This window comes from Sardina pilchardus, chromosome 20 (genome assembly GCF_963854185.1).
Source record: "Sardina pilchardus chromosome 20, fSarPil1.1, whole genome shotgun sequence".
Classification (NCBI taxonomy): domain Eukaryota; kingdom Metazoa; phylum Chordata; class Actinopteri; order Clupeiformes; family Clupeidae; genus Sardina; species Sardina pilchardus.
The window spans coordinates 7933130-7953533 of record NC_085013.1 but is presented as its reverse complement, the minus strand read 5'-3'; the positions used below and the strand labels follow the sequence as shown (position 1 = coordinate 7953533).

The 20404-nt window shown below is 43.8% G+C and overlaps 2 long non-coding RNA genes across 4 annotated transcripts; one reads left to right on the top strand and one right to left on the bottom strand.

The window, feature by feature from the left end:
* Positions 1 to 8666: 8666 nt before the first annotated feature.
* Positions 8667 to 18441, bottom strand: LOC134068209 (uncharacterized). 3 transcript variants are annotated; one of them, XR_009936614.1, is made up of 6 exons: positions 18315 to 18441; positions 14674 to 14783; positions 13217 to 13320; positions 12008 to 12211; positions 9045 to 9170; positions 8667 to 8929 (listed from the first exon to the last, which is right to left on the bottom strand). It is a non-coding gene; the product is annotated as an uncharacterized LOC134068209 (long non-coding RNA). The 3 variants fall into 3 exon arrangements; XR_009936615.1 differs by having other exon boundaries at positions 8667 to 8906; XR_009936616.1 differs by having other exon boundaries at positions 8901 to 8958.
* On the top strand, positions 17086 to 18511 carry LOC134068210 (uncharacterized). Its single transcript, XR_009936617.1, has 2 exons — positions 17086 to 17211; positions 18356 to 18511. It is a non-coding gene; the product is annotated as an uncharacterized LOC134068210 (long non-coding RNA).
* The last annotated feature ends 1893 nt before the right edge of the window (positions 18512 to 20404 follow it).

The window sequence follows — 20404 nt, the reverse complement described above, 5'->3', positions numbered from 1 at the left end:
GACAATCGCTCACACTCGGTATCATGTTTCAACACATTTAAAGTCAATATCACACCGGAATTCTCCTTTAATTAGGAGCCTGTACTCTACTGTTCAGAAGTCTGTGTGATTGTTTCACAGATTGCTTGGTGTATTCAGGCTGACAGAAAAGAAAAAAGCCCCCCAAAAAAACAACAGACTGCTGTATGCATAACACATCCTGTTCAAGCGTAGGGAAGATGAAATAAAAAAGAAAGAAAAAATAGAGTGTGTGAAAGACTAACGTGAGCACAAACGACATTCAAAGGAAAGTAACGGTTCCCTTTCCTCCCTTGTCCGAGACCATGCTCTCAGAGCTTCAGCTCTCATCGCAGCTGCGTCTTGACACTGAGTTGGATGAGAAACACTCTTCCGCATCTCTACCCCTGCGCGGCGGCGAGAAACACAACAGCTTGCAGGATCAAATGTAATAGATGATTTCAACATCAGTGGCATTCCTTATATGCACTCGGAAAAAAAAAAAAACTCGCGACATGAAAGAGGAGGAGAGTGAGCGAACGAGGGAGAGAGAGAAGAAAGAGAGGAAGGAGGAGAAGAAGAAAGGAAGAATAAACCGACTGTCGCCGTTAACCGCACCTGACTGGAATGCGAAGTTGGCGGCATGAGTTATGAAGTCCTGGCAGTCAGTGAAGTGCAGATGCTGGGTAGATGGGGGTGGTTGAGGAGGAGTGGGGAGGAGGGGGTGCATAATCTCTGTGAAACAGTTCAGATTGTATTTGAAAGAGCCCATTGCCTACGGGACATATTATAAACGCGCCTATACATTTGTCATATCGGGCGGGCTGGCAGTTCTCGGAGCTGTTTTCCCCGTACCTTATGCCTTTTATGACCATCTGTCGCCGAGTGGAAAATTTTAATTAAGAATCACATTTCTGTTATAACTCAAGTGCCAGCCAAGGGTTGTTTTTAGAACTTTTTGTAAACACTCACCAGCGCAAGGAACAGAAAAAAAGAGAAAAAAACCTAGGAAAATCTGCTCCATCAAAATGATTCAGTGTATTTTGCTGGACATTGAATTGGGCATGGAAAAGTGTTTTAACCACTTAATTATTAGAGACATTGAGTGGTCTCTCAAAGTTTTTTTTTAATGCCACCTGATGGCCATGTTGGATGACCTTTTGCACAGCACATTCATGAACCATGGATCCAACTATTTGAGGATAAAAAGAGAATGACTCTGGGATCTTTTAGTTTGGCCTGAAAAAAAAAAAACTTTCTTGAACCCTTGAACTCATGAATAGCATTACACCTGTGATGAAATTCACACGTAACCCTTGCTATAGCGGTTACTTAAGCATTCTACTCCATTGTGATGGTAAGTGCTACACCAAAGTGAACACTAAAACATGTGGACCTTTTTTTCTGCAAAGTTTTTTTTCTTCAGCTAACAATGCTTTTGCGCAGAAATCCACTTCCATAAGCTCTTTACCAACGCGAAGCGCTCTGAGGTTGAGACGGTGGGGTTATGTATGATGTATGAGAGTGTTTACACTTTGCCTCTTTCACACCTCTCAGCAGGATGGAACATTAACCTTTTCTCCACGGAGGAGAAGTACGGGGGGGTCTGCACAGCATCCACCCCGCCTGCCCCTGCACTGGTCGAGAAGTACATTAGCATCTGCTCACCCTCACGTCCCCTACACCTGCTTACCAAGGTATGCGCAAAATGGAAACGATGACATTTATGAAACTTTTTTTTTTTTTTTGTGTTCACCGAGAAGTGCCGTGCCATTTTACAACCGCCTGTCTTTCACACAGCTTTACAGTAATGAGTGGAGGCGAGTGGCTCCTTCTATGGCCCTGCATGTGAAGGCGGAATAATAATAAAGCCCTTTTAAAGACAATGTCAGAGGGAGAGGGGGAACTGAGGGAGAAGGAGAATCTCTCTCAGTGGAGTAGAGTGACCTTTGGAATGAGTGGCCCGGGTGGTGTGGAACTGGGTGTGGTGATGTGTCCGTTCGTAATCATCATAAACACAGCGTTTCACAGAGGAGTTTGTTTAGTATGGGCAAACCAGATATAGCATTTTCTAGGGACAAATTGATGGAACTGACAAAATCCTGACAGTGGAAATCAATAGGACAGAGACGCATGTTTTTTTTTTTTGATCAACAACAATTTTATAAACTAGAGAAATTAAAATAGTTACAACAAACACCTGCATGTAGATCAAGCAATATGAACACAATTTCAAGGCGAGCATCATTTGCCTGGTCTGAGGCCGTGCTATATAGCGGGAGTTTAGTCCTTGGCTAGAGATGGGATATGGCTCCTAGAGCAGCAAAACCTGCCCATTTATTACCTGCTGGGGATTAGCTGATGGAAAAGCTACAAACAGAGCGCTGACCACCTCCGGCAGTAAATCCACTCTCGATAGTTTCCTCTCTGCCTTTTTGGCAATTACGTATTCCATAAACTCTCCTCGGCGGCGTAAATTAACTCTGGCAGTTTCAGCAGGAATGCTGCTCAGTCTAAATTAAGTTCATGCAATGAAATAAAATACAACAGAAAAACACAGCGCGTGGGTCTCTCATTATTTTGCCGTGTAACCGAGTCATTTGTGATGTACGATGGCCACCTCCCTGACCCTCTTCTGATTCACACAGGAACATCAGAGCTGCTAACTACATGTAGGGAAAGCACACTGAAATAGCATTCAGTTCAATTCTGCACAGTGATGACGGCTGATGCATTAGTTGAAGTATTAACGATTGCTTATTCATGCTCCATTATTCATCTGCTATGCACCAGAAACTTCATGTATTGGCCAGAAGGGCTCTTAACGAGCTGATTTAGCTGGCCAATCTAATCTCTCTTTTCGAATGTCTGTTTGGAATAGCACCAGTATCAAATTCATGACTTGCCCAAAATAGGCAATGTGATACCCTCTTTTTGTTACCAATAAAACGTCTTTTTAAAAGTGATGTCAGTTAGGATTGTTAACTGCAGTAGACTGCTTGCTTACCCCTTTAAACACACACACACACACACACACACACACACACACACACACACACACACACACACACACATACATGGAGGGGGGGCGGCGGGGGGGTCATTGAGAGAAACACAAAGTATTACAAGGGTTGTCTTCCAACAACAGTTTGGAATGAGCTGGACCCCGGGCAGGTAAAACAGGAGCTGCAGGATTCCAACAAGGCTGCCCCCCCCCATCCCCTCACACAAACACACACGCACGCACACACACACACACACACACACACACACACACACACGCACACACACACACACACACACACACAGCTCAGAGATGGCACCGGAGTTTGCTGACACAGAGAATAATGGTGGAGTGAAACTCCTGTGATAAAGATAATTAAATGTGGCTAAGTCTCAAGAGAGAGGATCACACACACACACACACACACACACACACACACACACACACTGGCTAACACTCTGACACATGCACTCACACGCGGGGGAAAGATGGGCTATGCAAATGTTTAGGGTCATTTAAATAATCTCTGACAGCGTCCTTCAATTGAAAAAAAAAATGAGGACATTCTTTTCCTGGATAAGCAAAGTTTGGGATCGTGAAAAAATCCACGAGGGAAGAAAAAATGATTGCAAATCCAAGGACATGAAGACTTTACAGTTCATAATGATGTGTGTATATAAGTGTCTGTGAGTGCATCTGTTTCTCTCTCTCTCTCTCTCTGTGTGTGTGTGTGTGTGTGTGTGTGTGTATGTGTGTGTGTGCCTGTGTGCGTCTGTGCCTGTGTGTTTGTGCGTCTGTGTGCTCAAGACAAGTGCTATAAAAAAAGGCATATGGAGAACAATTCTCTATGCAGATGTTGTGTCATGCACCCTCTTTGCTCAACCAATTAGCTAATGATGAATATCCATATTGTAATTATTGATCAAAGAGCGGTCTTAATTTCTCAGTTCATTGATGAACAGCCAAATTATGATGGTTTGTTCATGAATAGGTTATAAAAGAATTAGCCTCTTCATTGGGAGTTCATGGTTTGATTCATTCTTTGTGAGGAAGTGTCTCTGTGACATCACCTTGAACAATTACGTCAGTAGCTGGGTATTCACACAGAGAAGCCTTGACAAAACTTTTCAAAAGGAAGTTAGAAGTCTTGTTCTGAATTAATACACAATCTACCGGACACCTGGCCTCCAATACTGGATGTCCAAGCATTTCTCCAAGGCCCGAAAGAAAGATTGGACAGACATTAATCTTTGAGCGAACTTGATGGTTCCATCTCTCATTTGACTCTGACATTGTCGTGCTGAGCTAAAGGAAGAGTGGCTGTGTCCATGGCAAAGTTTTCTGGAGAGGGAAGTGTTACAGTGATAGTGTTTAGGCTAGCAGCACATCACAGCCCGTTACATACAGTAACAGCACTGTAAAATGGCATTTCTATCTCTATGTAAATCCAACAAATCAACAATGATTTTAATATTATCATAATCAACAAATGAATATTGCATAATTTATGAAGTATTAAGATAATGTATAAACACATTTTAGATATTGGCTTATTTATCAAAGCATTTATAAGTGTGTGCGCAAATGCTTTACTGATAAGAATGAATGGAGGAACAATACTTTGCAAATGATGAACAAATCATTTATTGTTTACAAATGCTTAATAAATGATGAATTGTGTGGTTATTATAAACTGTTGCTGACAATTCTAATCTCTGAATGTTCTTTGTGTTTAGTCTATCAAGGTATTAATCCATTATTTTTATACGAATGATGGCAAAGACAGAACTTTATCCTCATCCATAATGGATCAATGCTAACAGAATCATATGTGTATGCTCTCAGTATTAAAGCATGGTGATTAGCCTATAAAGGATGACACTTGAGGCAGAGGAATGTCACATGTATACAGGTGTAATGGCCAAACCCAGGAATGGCTGGATAAGTGACACTGCGTGTAAGGGACAGGGGTACGGAGAAGATGGCTGCTGCCAATTTACCGGCCCCCCTGGTCTGAATGCACTAGCTCAGCAGCTGTCATCGAGATGAATGGAAATGCTAATCTTTGACTGGCTCTCTCCTTAAGTCTGCACCGAACCTCCACGGTCTTCGCATAAAGCTGTAGCGTAAAGAGCGGTGACATCCGCACACACACACACACCGGTTCCCTTAAAAGAGATGATCCAACATATAGTGGCCGGCAAACACTGTCAGGCCCGCTCTCTTTATCATACTTTAAGACCACATGTATTCACATCAGCACCTTATTTAAGCGCTAAGACCATGGGGTAATGGGGGTTACCATAATGTCCTTCAGACATCAATTTCAAAAGAGCGTAACCATGAAATGAAAATGTAATTCCGACTGCATATCATCCATCTCACGTTCGGCTCAATCTATTTCACAGGGCCCCCGGTGAGATCCAATCCAATCCCATCCAATCCATGTCCCCCCCCCCATCTTCAATAGCAGCGTTTCCTTTTCACAGCCCAACAGACCCAGGCTGCCGATTCCTCCCAGCTGTGACTTCATGAGATTCATAGACAGGCTCCACCGTAGAGCCCCCCCATCACCCCCCCCCCCACCCCCCTCCCGCCCCTTCCCCACACACATACTTGGAAACGGTTCCTAACACGCTTTGCTGCTGTTAATGGATTCACGTTAATTTCCATTCCCCTTCTCCTCCTTACTTCTTGACACCATTCCAGTGGGACGATGTAAAAAAATGGGAGTGTGTGTGTGTGTGTGTGCGTGAGTGTGTGTTAGGTGGGGACCTGAAAGGGAGATGGGCTCTCTTTCTTTCTTTAAGAGAAGTGGCATATTACAGAATCCCCCCCACAACCCCACCCGGACCATCTCCATCCTCTTCTCCCAGAGGGCCGATTGTTAAGTGCTCCTTCACGCGGCGAGCGATTTGAGAGTAATTACACGAGCCTGGGAAAAGAGAGAAATGACATCGCTCCACCAGACGACCCAAAGCCCTGGGAGCCCCTAGACGGGAGATCCGCTCGTTCTTGACAATTGCCAAATTGGTCCCTTTCCTTTTAGCATGAACCTCAGTGTTCGTAAGAATTTGCACTTTGAGTGTGTGTGTGTGTGTGTGTCTGTGTCTGAGTGGGCAGGTGAGTCAGATTAATAATAGTTACTACACGCACAAAGCCATGGCCATTTATCCCAACAAGCACTGCTAAAAAGGCCCAACTCCCCAAGTAGCAGCCGGTCCATTCATCTCTCGCCGCTCGGAACAGACCAGCTCACGGAGTGCTCCGAGGGCCACGATCGTGCTTCATCTGGCTAACACCCTGCCCCCTGGACACTGCTGCTAAAAGATGGCCTTCTGTCACACATTCCTCAATGGCATAAGCGTGTGTGTGCACATGTGGATATCTGTGTGTGTGTGTGTGTGTGTGCGTAAGGTCGGTGTGGGGCAGGGGTGTACAAAGGTGTATGTGTCAGTGGAATATATTGTATATGTGCTTGCGTGTGTGTGTGTGTGTGTGTGTGTGTGTGTGTGTGTGTATGTGTGTGGCTGCTTGTTTGAGTCGACAGGGTTAACTGCCATCGCGATGTGCAGACAGGGGCGATTTGTCGGACTTGAGGAACATTAGTCCTGTGAATTCTCTCACCGGCTGGGAATAAAAAAGACTAATGTCCATGTGCCCTGACCGGCTGCTGAATCAGACCAAAGGCCTTTGTGACACTCTCAGATCTTAAACTCCCACAATGCACTGCTTTCCTCTTCGATTCCCCTCTCTACAAAGAGGATCACTGCATGTTCTATCACCCATCGGTAATAAATCTCAGCATACATAGCTTTTGGAGGGGCAGCACAGTACCTTTCAGTTCCGCTTCAGCTTCAACGATGAGTTTGCAGCACACCTGAATGCACACGATTGTGTCACGGATTCCAATGTGTTGTTCCTTCAGCTTTTATCCCTCGTGCTACTAAACAAAAGAAGAACTCGGAAGTTCACCTGACTAAAGGTCAAGGCTGTTGCCGTGGAAACGCATTATCTCACTGGCCTGTCACATTTTCTTCATGCCTCCTTTTCCCTCCTAGTCCCATAATAGAAAAGTAACAGTTGGGGGAAAAAAAAAAACGTTTTTGTTTGGTTGTCTATTTGTCAGTTTGTTTGATTTGACCTTTTTGTGTTTTATCTGAACCTGAATGCCTTTCAGTATAATGATATTGAGCGTACATGAATACAACAGCACTGCTTTCTGGCAACCCAATTAAGAATTGCCATAGATCCTTTATTCTCAGACTGATTATTCTTCCCAGAAATCCACTAAAGACTTCACATTACAATTGGGGGAAACTTCCAGAGAAGTACCAAAAGAGACTCGGCGCTGGACAATGGATGGCCTCTCCAGCAAACACAAGCATCAGAAACTCCAGCGCGGAGGCTCCACTAAATTAGATACGAGCGTGGCGACCGTGAATGGGGCACTCATCATAATGGCTTGCCTCCGACGTCCATATAGGCAGGGACAAATGGCAGGTTAATTGAGTCTGGGGCAGGGAAACTGTAACGCCATTGAAATTCGGAGCACTGGCATTGTGCAAGCGCCGTGTGGACAACGAGGAGCTAGAGAGGCAGCGAGGAGAGGAGGAGGAGGGGGGGGGGGGAGGGGGAGGGAACGAGAGGACGAGGACGTGAGACGGTGATAGCTGTTGCTTTAATAACCCTTAATCCAAATGAGTCGCCGAGCGGGCAGAGATGAATGTGCGTTGCGGCGGCGGCGGCGCTGTCGGGCGCGGGGGCTGACCGGCCCTGCCAGGGAGGAGCGGGCGCCGCCGCTGGGCACGAGGCTGGCGGCGGCCGTAATGAAGACAGACAGCCAAAGATGAAGCACCCGGAGAGTTGCACTTCATTTGCATACTCATCTTAGCACTTTAAAGAAGAAATGATTTCAGGGCGGGGGGGTTGGGGGGACGGGGATGGGGGGGAGGGGGGGGGGCAAGCGGTTACAAAGAGAAAGAAAGGAAGGAATACAGAAAGACAGAGAGAGAGAAAAAAATCAATCTATTCCCCCAAAGGTCTCACAAGCCTTACTCCCCTCTGGTAAATTTGTTCATAATAGTTTTTTTTTCTTTTAAATTTTTAAATGTTGATATCTATTGCTGGAGGGAGAGTCAAGGGCCAAGGATCAAGGATACTTTATTGTCATTCATCAATCATCATGTAACAGGATGTTGAGCGAAATACAGTACTCAGTTCTCAGTATCAGATCAGGAATTGATCAGCTAAAAATACAATCTAATATTTTAAATCAATAAAAAAGTAAGCAGTATTAAAAATACTAAAGACAATAAAAACACCAGGACAGCAGCAATGAAGTAACAGCAAATGGTTCTGAAGAGCGGCACTTAAATTGCAATAGTTAAAGGGCAAGATATTCAGGGGCCGTGTCAACAGCTCAACTGTCTCACAGCGTCCAGGAAGAAGCTGTTCCTCAACCTGGAAGGTCTTCACCTTGGTGCTGTGCAGCCTCCTGCCTGAGGGAAGAGGGGTGAACAGTTCATGAGCAGGGTCGATGGAGTCTCCTATGATGCAGGCAGCTCTGTCTTTGCATCTGCTGGTGTAAATGCCTGACAAGAGCATAAGCTGCAGCCGATGATCCTCTGTGCAGAGTTGACCCCCCCCCCCCCCTGCAGCTCCTGCTTCTCTGCCAGCGGGCAGCTGCAGTACCACACAGTGATGCATGATGTCAGTATGCTCTCCGCCACACACCTGCAAAAGGAGTTGAGGATGATGGTACTCAGACCTGCCCTCTTCAGCTTCCTTAAGAGATACAGCCGTTGGTGAGCCTTTTTGATGACACTCTTGATGCTGTCCTCTCAGGTGAGAGTGTTGGAGAGGTGCACCTCCAGATATTTAAAGGTATGAACCATCTCCGCAGCTGTGCCATCAATGGTAAATGGACTGCATTTAGATAGCAATTTTTTAGACTCCTGCGGGCACCCAAAGCACTTTACACGGTCATGGATCACATTCACCCATTCACACACGCGTCGATGGCAGAGGCTGCCATGCTTACCTGCTCATCGGGAGCACTGAAGTTAAGTGCCTGGCTCCAGGACACTTCAACAGGATCAGGAGGAGTTGAGCTCGAACCAGGAACCTTCACAGTTTCTGGACAACTCCTAAACTTCCTGAGCCGTTGCTGCTCAAAGAAGAGTGGAGGGGGTGTAATCCCTTCCTTTCAGAAGTCCTCTCTATCATCTCTTTGATTTTGTTAAGGGGGGGGGGGGGGGGGGGGGGGGGGGGGTAGATAAGTGAATAGACCATGGAGGTATTATATATAACTGGAGAGAAGTCCCGCCCCCATTCATTTGGCCCATGCTAGGCTAGCTACTTCAGCCAAAAAAGCTTGAAATTGACTGCAGCTGTGAAAAGGAGACCTCTCCTTTTCCCTAAACTATGTTTGACTCTGTATTTCTGTGTATGTATTAGTCTTTGTAATGGCAAAAGATTGAATATTGGTACAAACTGTCACCCCTCTTAAATGGTTTAGCCCAGGTCTTGATTGGGTAATTGGCTGGCCTATTTAAGGCTGGCTCATTTCATGTTGAGAGAGAGCTTGAAGTCTTGTGAGAGAAGGCTGGAGAGTACGAGAACGGTGATTGGTATTCAGTTAAGTAACCTGTTGATTAATTTATTTTCTCTTTTCCGTCGGAAGTTCTTTTTGTTTTCTATGTCGGGTCACTATTTTTGTACTATAAATAAATCTGCGCTCTCCACCAAAATCCACGTTTCCTTGCTGTGTCTTCACCCCATCAACACTTCACCTCAGTGAGTCCTAGTCGCTCATCCTGTGTGTGAGTATGGACCGCAAGGGCCATATTTTCACAGTTGGTGTCAGAAGTGGGATGGTGACGCCTCTGGGATACTGAGGCCGAGGAAGATGGGTACCGACACAATGGCCATGGTGTATCGACGGCGGGCAAAGAAGGATCTGCAGGAGCAGCACCCCGGTGATGGAGGTCGAGTGCTAGTGGCACCCGCAGACCCGCGATCACCAGCAGCCCTGTGGATGCCTACAGCGCCGCCAGCTATGCCAGTTCCAGCGACCTGGTCCAGGACAGCCCTGCTGAGGCTGGAGAGGAAGGCGAGGACGTGGAGCAGTGTGCAGCGGTGTGTCGGCAAAGGACCACATGGAAACATTTAACCGCAAAAAGCCCACAGACAGTACAAAAGGCAGCAGAGCTGATTGTCCCTCCTGGCGGCCCATCGTGGACCGAAGGACTTCGCTTAAGGCTCCGAGAGACCGACGACAAAGGACTTTTTGTCTCCCCTTGCACTTAGTGCGTCAGCTTGTTGTGAGGCTGAATTTTAATGTGTTTTTGTATGTCGCCCAACACATGGTGCTGTATGTATGTATATATGTATGTATGTTCCCCGGTACTCTGAGCCTGTTATACCCCTGTCTTCCCTGGCACGTTGTGCGGCAGCTTGTTGTGAGGCTGTGAATCCCCTGGCACTTTGTGCTGTATGTTTCTCATGCAACCTGCTGAGAGGTTGTATGTTTCCCTAGCACTCTGTGCTGTAGTCCCCTTAGCACTCTGTGCTGTAGTCCCCTTAGCACTCTGTGCTGTAGCCCCCTTAGCACTCTGTGCTGTAGTTCCCTTAGCACTCTGTGCTGTAGTCCCCTTAGCACTCTGTGCTGTAGTCCCCTTAGCACTCTGTGCTGTAGTTCCCTTAGCACTCTGTGCTGTAGTTCCCTTGGCACTCTGTGCTGTAGTTCCCTAGCACTCTGTGCTGTGGGTTCCCCTAGAGCTCTGAGTTGTCTCTTCCCTGACCCTTGGTGTAGTCACAGACCCCGGTGGCAGATTGTATGTCTCGCCACCACAGTGACGAGCCTCCAGAGGAGGAGGGAAATGTGAAAAGGAGACCTCTCCTTTTCCCTAAACTATGTTTGACTCTGTATTTCTGTGTATGTATTAGTCTTTGTAATGGCAAAAGATTGAATATTGGTACAAACTGTCACCCCTCTTAAATGGTTTAGCCCAGGTCTTGATTGGGTAATTGGCTGGCCTATTTAAGGCTGGCTCATTTCATGTTGAGAGAGAGCTTGAAGTCTTGTGAGAGAAGGCTGGAGAGTACGAGAACGGTGATTGGTATTCAGTTAAGTAACCTGTTGGTTAATTTATTTTCTCTTTTCCGTCGGAAGTTCTTTTTGTTTTCTATGTCGGGTCACTATTTTTGTACTATAAATAAATCTGCGCTCTCCACCAAAATCCACGTTTCCTTGCTGTGTCTTCACCCCATCAACACTTCACCTCAGTGAGTCCTAGTCGCTCATCCTGTGTGTGAGTATGGACCGCAAGGGCCATATTTTCACAGCAGCCTTTATCTTTATGAAATGGTGCTTCACGGGCGCTCATTTCCGGCACCAAGTAGAATTACCCAATTAGTTACAGACGTAGACAACGCAGATTGAATATTCTCTCAAAGGAAAAGAAGTTGTTAGGGAACACGCTTCACCTACCCTCACTACACGCACAAATTTATTTTAACATTTAACATTTGCTAAAATGTATTGGCATAGTCAGTTACCTTGCCAACCCACAAATAATGCAAATAACAGTAGCCTAATATGACAACATTTACTTTTTTTTTAATTTCATTTACCACAACGCCTGGTATAATACAGACTAAACCATGCAGGCATTAAGCAAAGTATCCGTAGCTTCATTGTTTACAGTCTGGTAAATATTTGCATATGTTGCATAGTGTCTGAATAAACATGGACTGCAGGAATGTGTGCAGGAATATAACTTTCACCTTCTCTTTACTCTTTACTTGCCATTGTTCACAGCAGATACTTCCTTGATTTGTATATAACGTGCATGTGCAATATCTGCATGTAGACCAACCACACAAACAAACATTCCCAACTGATATGTGACTGCATACTGTATATCCTGTCTTTATTAGTATGTATGAGTAAGGATGTGTGTGTGTGTGTGTGTGTGTGTGCGCGCACGCACGCGAACAAACCTTATTGCCACAGCTCTACATTATTGACGAGACAAAGGGATGGTAAATAAATGAAGGTTGCCATGACGTCGGCGAGGTGGGGCCAAGGAAATGATTGTGATTCCCCCCACTGCGGCGGCGGTGGCGCGCGTGAGGTTAGAGACTGCTGCGACCTTGAGCTCTGACGTAGGAGCGCTCCGTCCAGCTGACGCAGGCATGCCAAGACTGAGACAGAGAGAGAGAGGGAGGGAGAGAGAGAGAGAGGAAAGCAAAACTGTGGATTTATAAGGGCCGCGAGGCGTGAGAGGCTGGAACGAGGATGTAATAATTCAGCCCTCTGTTCGCGCTCCCCATGGACATCAGAGAGAGAGGGAGAGAGAGAGAGAGGGAGAGAGAGAGAGAGAGAGAGAGAGAGAGAGAGAGAGAGAGAGAGAGAGAGGGAGAGGGAGGGAGAGAGAGAGAGAGAGAGAGAGGGAGAGGGAGAGAGAGGGAGAGAGATACAGCAATAGAAAATCATCAAGCAGCATCATATTTCATGGCTCACTTCTCTCACCTGGACACTCATCCTGCTCACACAGCCTATTCTGAGTGTGCCATTCAGTAATAACTATCATAATTTGATTGAAAGTGATGCTGATCATGATAAGATAATAATATTGATTTTAATTGTGATACTAATTGGTACAAATTATTTCATGACCCTCTCCTTAACCTATTTCATAATAATTGCCCTTATAAAGATTAACCGAGTTTCAATAATGGCTCTTAATTCTTGTTGATAACTCCCAGATTTGTACTTCTTATGTCATGAAATTTTTCATCATATCAATAGAGTTGTTAATATGATAGCTTGATGGATGACACCACTGTCACATTATGAACAGGTGAAATATGTATAATGCCATCTCATTCTATTGATAAGGCCTTGTCATCCAGCACCATAATGTTTCATGTATATAGTTATTGAGATTTATGCACATTAAGGGAGGTATAGGTCTACACTCCTCGCTAAATTATTAACACCTTGCCCTATTGTGGACATGTGCTGCTTACTTAGTGTGGGGACAGCTGAGCAGATTTAAAAGTAGTGGCTGCTCATTAAGGGACTGACTTTCTCCTCCCTGGGTCTAAACCCCCACACGGTTTCTCTCGCCTGCCTGGGCTGCTTTGTTCCACCAAGGTCACTCTTCTGCATGTGTGTAGTGTTGAGTGTAGTTGAGCCGGGCTCACCAGAGCCAAAGCGGCGTGGGTAGAAGATCGGCCCATCCTCTGCGGTATCACACAGTCTGTTGCACACTGTCTTTCCCCGGAACTAGACAAATCACCTCCCTCTGCTGTCAAAGAAATGTGGAGATTTGAGGCAGAAAAAGAGCTAAAAGGCATGGTGTGTGTGTGTGTGTGTCTGTGTGTGTGTGTTGTGGGGAGGGGGGATTAAATCCTACAAAGGCCTACTCCACACTATGTCTCTGATCCCAATAACCCATATGGAAATATGCTTCTCCCCAGGGTAGCGTTCAAAAAATATGTATGCTAAGATCATTCAGATTGGGTAATGCTTTTTCTCTGTCACATTTAACTTTTCGAACTCTCAGTCATAGTCGGTACAATAAGTGGAAATCTTTAGCACAAACACCAACAGGGGGACAAGGTCAATTTGTTTCTGTTATTACTGGCCATGTGATGTATTTTTGATTTTCTTATTGATGTTCATAATCGTATAATGAATGATACAGTGTATGATAACTGCATAATGATTGAAGCTAAAAATAACTCAGCTCTTACAGTAGATGTGTGGAATGTGTGGAATCATTCCGGGGTAATTTGCGCCCATGTTATTGGTTTCGACAGACTCAATCTTCCATGCACAGAAATCTAATAACTGCAGAGAACGTAATAAAATAGAGTACAAGCTTTGGATACAATAATCTACATATAATGCAATAAAATCATTCCTTTGGTGGCATAATTAACTTTTTAAAAATCTTATGACATTATGCACTTCTCATTACAATATACAGTAAACAAAGGAATATGAATAATGTAATACACAGTAAATGTGGTTGAAATGCTTGTTGGCAGCACTGTTCTGCATTGCAATATCAAAGCACATGCACACATACATTATACATACACTAGACACACACACACACACACACACACACACACACACTATCATGACTTTAATAGGTGCTCAGTGTTAATACCCATTTTCTTAAAATCTATGAACAATCTTAAAATGTTCAGTGGGTGAAAACATATAGTTTCAGCAACAAATCTTTCTCAATAACTCTCAGTCTGACTAATTTTCCCTTCTCTACATGAATTTCAAAAACAAATTGATTTATGCTTAAATCAGGGATCAGATGCCTAATAAGATAAATGTTTAGTCACTGGAGTCTTAATCATTGAAGAATTAATAGTAATTGCTTCTTCTCTGATACAATTTACATTTATGTCAATACATTGTCAATACAATGTGAGAATTATCTGTATTAATACAGATAATTCTCACATATTATGCCAAGTGTACAGAAAGAATGGAAACCATGTGAGATCATGATGTACTGTAAGTCATGTTGCTGCAGAGGAGCAATGACAATCAGAGGCATCTATTTGCAAGCAGGTTTTAGAAACCCTTAAACATGTTACAGATTATGCACATACTGTAAGGCGGGCATCACACTGACCTGCGGCAAGTGGCAGATTTTGTATCGATTGCTAGCTATGGCTTGACAGCAGAACGGCTGGCACCACAAGGATGTACTGTATAGGCTTCTGGGCCCTCACCGTCGACTTCCTATAGATGGTGCTTAGAAGGTTAGTCAAGGGTTATGGTTAGGGTCAAGGTTAGGGTAAAACAACTATGACCACAAAGATAAAAGTGTTCATGCTGACCAAAGATAAAAAAGTCTCTCCTCTAATGAATGTGATGACTAAAAGGTGTCGTTATAGTTTATGTGGAATGTCATCATTCATATTAACAAGAGCGATATTTGTTTAATCGACGGTGGGGGCCCAAAAGACCATCAAGCTACCACCAGGCATTAGGCTAGTGACAAAGAAGCTGAGCATTAAATTTGCTTAAACTGTCAGAATATAGTGTGGGATTTATCAATGTCAGTTTGATACAATCTAGGGACATTGAAGACATTCTGGCCAATGAAAGCAGTAAAAGTTTTTACAGGACTTTTCTTTCCATTGTAAAGGAATGAGTAGTTGACAGCAATGAGATAGAACTTAGTTTGAATTTTGAATTATAGTTGAATTATTACAGTCTGAACACTGCGTTACTCTTTTCCAACGCCACTTTGGTATTCCCAATGTGATCCCCACCTGATAGTTAGGATCATCACGATAATCATAATGCATAATGCATTATATATTGTCCATGATGCACACATATACATTTGCACACACAGACCTATCCACTGTGGAGTCTGACTCTCTCTCACATACACACACACACACTTTTTTTTGCTAATGGGTGTGGTGTGTGTATTGATTCCAGCCTTGGTTAGGAAGTGGAGAGCTGTGCTAATTCACCTTAGCTCAGGGGCTGGCCTGCAGGCAAATCAGAGAGCTACATGTTAAGTGACAGCACCCCTACCCACTCAACCAATCCCCTGCCATCACCACTCTAAAATCCACACAACTCCTCTCTCATACATGTCTGTGGACTCCATCACCTTTCAGTGTGTGTGTGTGTGTGTGTGTGTGTGTGTGTGTGTGTGTGTGTGTGTCTGGCTCAGCTCCCTCAGTGTAGTAGAGGCTTTCCTCCTATTATTAATTATCTGTCGGAGTCATCGCCCCACACCTCCAACAGTTGGTGGGCCCTCCACAGCAGGATCTGTGTTTTCATTACAGACAGTTCAACTCTATCCAAAGTTTGCTAAGTGCTGATTAGCATCTGATTAGTTGCCTGGATCACGCCAAGAAGGCAGTAATGTGGTGCATTCCCAATTTACAACTACAATCTACTGGATTAGTGTGAAGAGCAAGCTGCAAGTTTATCATCCATAGAAGTGGCTGGAAGATACAGTATACTCCTATACAGATATCATATACCAGTTAAAGGGTTTTGAGAGAGAATCAGCCCATGTACGAAGAGTTATCACATCTCTCTGACTGTTATGTCCTTATAAAATGTTCAAAGAAAAGGCTGGACAGAAGACATTAGCAGTGTATTAGGAAGACGTTTGAGTCTCCTTTCTCTAACCACAGCCGCGGCTGAAATGACCGTTTACCACATAACTTTGTTTAGCTTGGCTCTGTTAGTCTCATCTTACAGGCTCTGCTCAGATAGCACTTGTGCAAGTAATAAGTGACAAGTTCCATAGGTGTTGATTTGTTGTGTTACAGCTCTGCAATATCTAACTTTTTATGCCACTTTGTTTCACAGAGCATATGTGCAGACAGTTTATGTGTTGCTTGACAGGCAGAGAAAATGCATTTGTTAGTGACAGTAATGAAAAAATATAAACATATAAACAAGTTATTGGATAATACAAACCAACAAGGGGATAATTGAAGTAGCACAGTTGTTCATCCTCTTGGCTGCATCCTCGTGCCTTTGAATAAATCACAACTATGATAATATGCTGTAGTCCCTCCAAAGATCCCAAGAAAAAGCAGCTCAGTTCATGTCTCCTAAAAAGGTGTGGTCATAATAATGCTCTGACAGAACATTCCATTTGTTCATACTTGATTGTACTTAGGAGAAATAGCCCTTTAACATGGTATGAAACATAATACGTTTTTTCAACCATCTCTGGTCCTTCTATTACGTTTCCAAATTACACACAATTGTCTGTCCTGTTCTCCTTTGTCCTGTCCTGTATGTCTTATGTTGTGTTATGTCTTATATGTCACTATGCCTGCATGGAGAAATTGCCCCTCGGGGATAAATAAAGCTTTTTGAATTGAATTGAATTGAAATCCATCACATAAGGCATTGCTGTAACCAGTCAGTGACATCATGGAATGTTAAGATGTCACAAATGAATTCTATGTACATGTCGCCACGGCAATGTGCTTCTGTGGCTCATTTGGGCATGAAGTGCCTCATTTCATAATAGCTGGACTCTGAGGAGAGAGGGAGGAACTGTATTTGCTCCTACATGGCTACAAGTGAGCTCCGTGTTGGCAGAGGCTCACATCAAAGACCTGATTACCCTTAGTGAACTGAAATCTGAAGAACTGTGATGCTGGATGTGGTCAGCAGAAACGTAAGTGGAGGAAATGTGAAAGAATGTAATCAGTACACTATTATAAGTCAAGTTAAGTCAAGTTAAGTCACTTTTATTTATACATGTGTGCAACCCAAAGCACTCTAAATACAAGACATTAGACACGCAGGGCAAAAGATGCTGGACGGAGCGGGCTTATAGATATCCCAAAGCTAGGGCAGAATATGTTAAACAAAATAGACCGCTATATTAAGTGCTCAATCAGGCTAAATAAGGATTGGATTTATAGGTGATTTTGACCTACCAACTAACAGAAGTATGGAGGTGCTTGCAAGGAAGGCCAGTTGTTGTACTAAAAGGCTTATGCTATGTAGCCTATCATGTATCAACCTGATAGGAACACTTGTTCAAATGAAATGTCCATGACACTGGGATGGATTTGCAAAGGTTTTGAACATTGATGTCACCGAAGAGTGTCACCTCTTTATTACCTTTATTTAGTGGCATAGGTAGCCTAACAGTGCATCCTCATAAAGATACATTTATCTGCATCATGCCCGGTTTTAGGTGAAAGCAAGCAATATATCATTGATTGATTCCAATGTGAAAGTCTGCTAGTAGTGGCACCTTACTTCTAGATATTAATTCTCAGGACATTCATTCCTTTTACTAACACAACAGTTCTGGGGGAAACAAATATGTAACTGATTCATGCCGAAACTATGTACATTACCAACTTAATTCGTTTCCAATAACTCAATGTTGAGGAAGGATTTAGGTTAGCCAAAGATCCTTCTTTGACCCTCTCTGATTTAGCTGGTAGCTAACACTTAGCACTAGCACTACCATCTCCGACTTAGCCTAGCAGCTACCGGTAAAATTATTAGCTTCCTAGCTAGCTAAGTGTGGAACTTCAGAATAGCCAATTATCTCAGCTAGTTGTAGAAAATACGTTTGTATTACAAGTGATATAATTAAGGTGTGACTTATGTTTAGTTGATGGTATGACATGGACAGGTTAAGCTTGCCAGCCGCAGGCAGCTTGACTGTGACTATGTTTGTGATTCTCCTAGTAAACTGGAACGTGCAAAAAGTAATGGTCACCTTATTTCCATGAACACATAGATAACTCTGACACCAACCTTATTTTGTGCCTTTTATTCATGTTTGTTCAACGATTTAGAAGCCGTTTTCGCTGCTTTTCCATTATATCCAAACGGTCACCATGACCCCCTGACTCCTAAACGGAAGTACGTACGTGCACCGTTTCATTCCATCCGGATGCGTATGAAAGACAGATGTCATAATAAAGGAATTCTAATGTAACCAAGGTAACTGACTAGATCTATTTTGTCAGTCATTCATTTTAATTTGAACAATGCATGTCAAATGACAGGGACAGGGATGTTTCTCCACGTGTTAAAAGGTAGGTTGGTGGTTGATCTTGGCATGTATTCAAACATTTTTGTATACAATTGTAACATTTCTAATTGTTCTTAATGAGTGCAATTTAAAGACAGACTGGTAGATTTTCTCCTCTGCTAGTTGAATTCTTACACAGGCCTACTTCAGCATTAGTTCAACTCTTTTTATGGAGTGAGTTCCTTTTCCCTCAAACCTGTTACTTTCAGCTGGGACGTTGCACATCTCCTTAGATGTTTTGCCTGATGGACGTCATCATTACTTCACTGAAAAGCCCCTCAGCAAACTGCAGCTGCTCAGGTGTCGTCTCACTGACAAGATTAGAGCAACTAGACAGGAGTGCATAAGTGACTCGATCTGTGGCCCAACTGACAGTGTATGAGGCTCTGTGACACCTAGGACTAGGAGGCACTGAGGTTTTCAAGAACAGGAATGGTAGCCTTTACTGTTGCTGTATTTTTGAGCCAGTGTGTGCACTACAGCAGAATAATTGTAGTCCATTGTAGTCCACCCCGGATGTACCCTATCTGAAACACTGGATTGGGATGGATTGCACTCTTTTTTTTTAAACTCTGTATTTAATTGACTGATAGGTTGTTTACATTTACTGATGGAGGTCCATGTTCAAAATAAGTGGATAATATTATGATGGCTGTATATTTGAGGCAGTGTGTGCACTTCAGGACAGAATAATCCCTGCACCCCTGTAGTGGGACTGGGTAGACCACCCCAGCTTCCAAAAACATTGATAGTGAAGCACTGGATCACTCTTTCAGAGTTTACAACTGGGATTTTGGTTGTTTACACATACTGAGGGAGTTCCATGTTATACGCATAAATTAATAGTTTCCTGCATCACAGTAGCGGGGCTGGGTAGGCCTAGTTGACCCCAGCTCCCCAAATGACCCTCTCAGAATAACAATATGAAAGTTTTGGCCTTCCAAACCTGCTGGCCTTGAGGAAGCTATGGGCAGAGATTGAACTGCCAGGGGCCAGGGACATAGACTCCACTGGGGGAGTAGTAGAGTAGTACTGTAGGTGAGTATGATTCACAATCTACTCTGAGTGAGGTTGCTGGTCATTTCTTTTCTTTATACTTAAAGCAACACTAGGCCTATAAAGCACTTTTTCTCTGTCGCACGAACGCTATTTGTTTCTCCAGCAAATATCAATGTCCACAGACAAGGTAGAGTGTGTTGCATGATTTTATGAAAGTATGATGTATTGCGATATTGAAGCAAGTCAAATTTGTAGTTTCTTATCATTCCATCGTACTACTGAACCGCTACCCAATCTGGTGACATAGTGCAGTTATAGCCGAAAGAGGGCCGCGAAACGAATGCAGAAGTGCCGTTCACCCTGTTATGAGTTGATGAACCACTGAAATGATTTTGGGAACACTATTTTAAAGTACAAAAAACTCTTTAGTGTTGCTTTAACATGAAGCCTAAATGTTAAATGAAACATGTTTTTTTGCTCCTCAGATTGTTGGTAGAAGTGACCATCCACTGAAGGATGTAACATTGGACCAGCATGAGAATTTTTTCTTCCTGTAGTGAATCTTCCTGGTCATCTAAGATTCCTCTACTGAGAATCTCCATGCTGCTGTGGATAGGGCCTGTAGACCATCACTGTGAGCACCATCAGCTTCAGTGAGGAGCTACTGATGCACATCCATCACTGGCTGCAGAAGGGCTTCCAGCTTCATGGATGCAGCTGCCTTTCACACATGGGAGTACTAAATAACAGTAGTTGGACTACTGTTGCATTCTGGTGCATTCTGGGGCAGAATAATCCCCGCACCATTGCA